Source organism: Urocitellus parryii, chromosome 8 (genome assembly GCF_045843805.1).
Source record: "Urocitellus parryii isolate mUroPar1 chromosome 8, mUroPar1.hap1, whole genome shotgun sequence".
Lineage (NCBI taxonomy): Eukaryota > Metazoa > Chordata > Mammalia > Rodentia > Sciuridae > Urocitellus > Urocitellus parryii.
Window position 1 is genome coordinate 132,431,422 of NC_135538.1, and position 4,141 is coordinate 132,435,562.

The window sequence follows — 4,141 nt, forward strand, 5'->3', positions numbered from 1 at the left end:
AGGAGGCTTGGAATATATATATATATATATTCCCTGTGGATGAGTTGGGACTATTGCTTGTGTGGTACTAGGTACTGAACACCAGGCCTCATGCATATGGGCATGCGCTCTACTGCTGAGCGGTAGCGCCATTCCTGAGACTACAATTTTAGAAGGTGAAGGCACTTCCTGCCAAATAAGAGCTTCCCTGGCCATATGTCTCCTCCTTCCCTTCTATCTCATGCTGGAAGGAGTCAGAGGAAGATTTATAAGGAAGGAAGACCAACAGAAGCATGATGCTTGGAAACAGAGAAGAAAGACCCCTGACCACTCCAGGGCCGAGAGAGGGGAGAAGCTTTAAAAATTCATCATTTTGATTATGACAGAGGAACAAACAGACCAATGGCTAAAATATTGTTCTTGTATATTCTTACAACCACAGGTGAGCAGAAGAGCTATATGTTTTCTCAGTCCTTCTTTCAGGTAAGGACAAGAAAAAAACTCCACTTAACAGGTTGGAGTGAAGTGGTAGAGAGAATAAAGATATTTCCTGAGAGAAACTTATGAATCTGCTTTTTGTGTGTGTGTGATGCTGGGGATCGAACCCAGGGCCTTGTGCATGGAAGGCAAGCACTCTACCAACTGAGCTATATCCCCAGCCCATGAATCTGCTTTTAATATACAAACTACCTAGGATTCATACTGGAGTAACAGTTGGAAGGACAGAAGTAGTTGGGGGAAACATGTGGCAAGAAGGATCTGAATTCAACGGTTGAAAAAGAGTCTATATAGACAGTGATAGTGAAGAGAAACGAGGAAGGGAATAATCATGAGAGGGAAATGCCTTTGGGTATACAAGTGGTGGCTTTTCTGCACAAGTGAAGGTGTTAACCTCAGACTACGAGGGGGTCATCATCTGTTTCATTTTAACACAGAGGAAGAAGAAAGGGTGAATGAGCTTGTAGACATTTGATGGATTTCTGATCTGATGACTTCTTTTCCCTTTGAAGTGGGTGTAGGGTCACTTTTAGAGAGCGAAGGGCAATATGATGGGGTGACATGTTTTAGACAAATCAAGTTAACATGAAAGAGGTTTTGGAAGGATGGAGGAGCGCCAGACTCAGAACAGGCAGGGGGATGGCAGAATTCACTCTTGACCTAAATAAACAAAGCTGAAAATCCAGACTTCATAGTGGAACTCATCCGTGCCATTTTATGATCTCCTTCAGCAGCTTAACAATCCTGGATAGAGGACAAGAAGGGGACAGCTGGATGGTCCTGTGCAAGATAGCCTCTACCTTGGTAGCAGAGGAATTCCTTTTTAGAGAAATTCCGTTTTCTTCCTTCATGCTGGGGATTGAACCTCAGGCTCACACATGATGTCCAGAGTTTAGTCTTTTGCATAGAATCTCTTTTTCTGCCTTCCCTTTCTTCCTACTGGATTCCCTCTTTTGTGACTCATCCTTCTTGACAAAGTTGCAATTTCATTGGTTAGAGTGTTGTTTTTCTCTGTTACATTCCAGTCCTGTGACTTGATTGAAGAAACACATCTAGTCTTTATCTCTAATCTGTGTACACAACAGTGTTCTTGGAATAGAGCATGACAAAATTGTTCCAGTCAACATTGATTCCTGCTGGTATTGTCTTCAAAGATGAGTCATCTTCAAATTTGGGGAACCTCTTTACAACCAAGGAAGTTATGATTAAAGTTCTTGATGGGGATGGCCATCAAATTTCAGTACATGCCACAGTCATGTGGTATGCCCATGGACTTGTAAGAACAAGGGTTGCTGGACTCTGCTCTTAGAGTTTCTTCTTCAGTTGGTCTGGGACAGGGCCAGATAATTTTCATTTCTTCCAAGTTCCCAAGTGATGCTGCCAATCTGGGGGCCATACTAGAGAACCACTGTGCTGAAATAATGAGACAAGTGATAACAAATCTTCATCATAATAATCAGGTGGTACTTATCTTTAATCCAAGCAGCTCAAAATCAAGTTTAAAAGAAGTGTCTCCGATGTAGTTCATTTTCCTGGGTTTCTCAATTTCTTTCAAAGGGTTCTGCTCATTTATTTCTGTGTTGCACTTGTTAAATCAAGCCTACCTGAAAAGAGGAAGATGGAGAAAATAAGCAGATCTAGGGCCTTAAAGGTATGAATGATCCCATTGAAGCTGGGTCATCTCAGCTTTCTATACAGAAAATAGATGAAGTATGGCCATTGGGTTTTTGCAGGCATCTTTATGTAAATATTATGGATCCTAAGAGTTGATAGGAAAGAAACATTATAATGTTTCAAGGATCCCAAACAATCCAAGGTCATATATAGAACAAGAGTTAGAAAAGGAGTGTATTGGTCAGTTTTCATCACTATAACAAAATAATTGAGGCACTTAACTTATAAAGAGGAAATATTTATTTTGGCTTGTGGTTTTGGAGGTTTTAGTCCATGATGAAGTAGCTCTTTTGCTTTGGGCCTCTGGCAAAGGAACACATTGAGGCAGGAGCATGCAACAGAGCAAACACTCACCTCATGAGCCAGGAAACAAAGAGGAAGAGACAAGGGATCCCTAATTCACTCGAAGGGCAACCCCCCAATGAGAGGTAGTTAATGACCTCTCATTAGGCCCCACATGCTAAAGGTTCATAGGGCTTCTCAATAGCTCCACCCACGGGACCAAGTCTTTAACATATGGACCTTTGGGGTATACTACCCATATTCAAGACAAGCATCTTTACTGGATATTCAGTAAAGATAAAACTGCTAAGTGGTCATTGTTTTGATATTGATAAGAGGATGAATAAGGTCAAAAAAGGTAAAAAAAAAAATCACATTTTTCCAAAGCCAATGATTGGGAGAATTTTTGTGGTACTGTATCAAATACAATTATGTGAAGGAATTTCTATAATAATGGATCCAGTACAATTGTATAAAACATTAATAAGACCTAAGCACATTAAGTATTTGGTGGAGTATGATTAATTTTTAAATATTAGTCAATGTTTAAGTGTTTTGGGAAGTCAAATTTATTAACCTTTTTTTTCCTATTTGTGTCTTTATTTTTCAATACTAGGATTGAACCCAGGGCCTTGCACATAGTAGACAAGTGCTCTAACACTGAGGTAGAGTGCCCAGTCTTTCTAGCTTTTTATTTAATAATTAATTAATAATTTAGCTTCGGGGTCTGTCAGCTTTCTGTTGCTGTGTCAAAATCCATGGGCAAATCAATTTAAAAGGGAGAAATATTGTGGGGTGCGGTGGTGCATGCCTGTAATCCAACATCTCATGAGGCTGAGATAGGAAGATTGCAAGTTCAAAGCCATCCTCAGCAACCTCGAGGAGCTAAGCAACTCAGTGAGACCCTGTCTCTAAATAAAATACAAAATAGGGCTGTGGATGTGGCTCAGTGGTCGAGTGCCCCTGGGTTCAATCCCCCAGTACCAAAAAGGAAAAGAAAAGAAAGAAAAAAAAAAAAAAGGAAGAAAGGTTTTATTTTGGCTCAGGATTTGAGTTTTTCAGTCCATAGTCCTGTTCCCTTGTGAGCACATGGTGGAAGAAAATTGCTCACTTTATGGCAGTCAGGAAGCAAAAAGAGGCAGAAAGGGGCTGGGTTTCCAGTATCTCCTTCAAGGGCGTGGCCACAATGACCTACTTCTTCCACCTCCTAAAGGTTCTACCACCTCTCAGTAGCACCATAGGTTGGGGACCAAGCCTTCAACGTAGCCATGGAGGTACATTGAGATGCAAACCGTAACAGCTTTTTATTCACTAGTTAAGCTTGTGACAACTGTGTGAATATTTAGGGAAGTGTTAAAGTGCTTAAAAAATAATCAGCAGACAATAAAAAGTGCAAATAATGGTGAGCCTATTTTCTGCTCTACACATGAAATCTGCTCCAATATTGAAGAATTTGGGGCATTAAACTGATTGACCAGTTGAGGATTCAACTAATCTCTTCTAGAGGAAAAAAAAAGGGTAATATTTATTGGGTACAGAATATAGGATGCTATTTATGTCAAGAGATTCTTTTCTCTATCAATAACTCTGTTCATGTCATTACCAAGCAAGTTCTGCCAGTCTCTGCTTTTCACTTAGCTCACTGCTGACGCTGTCATTCTTTTGTTTGCAAAAGGGTGTTTTTGCTTATTATCTATGGCCATTTTTC

The 4,141-nt window shown here is 40.2% G+C and overlaps 1 non-coding gene across 1 annotated transcript; it reads right to left on the reverse strand.

Annotated features, from left to right (window-relative positions):
- Nucleotides 1-562: 562 nt before the first annotated feature.
- On the reverse strand, nt 563-636 carry Trnag-ucc (transfer RNA glycine (anticodon UCC)). Its single transcript has one exon. It is a non-coding gene; the product is annotated as a tRNA-Gly (tRNA).
- Between the last annotated feature and the right edge of the window lie 3,505 nt (nt 637-4,141).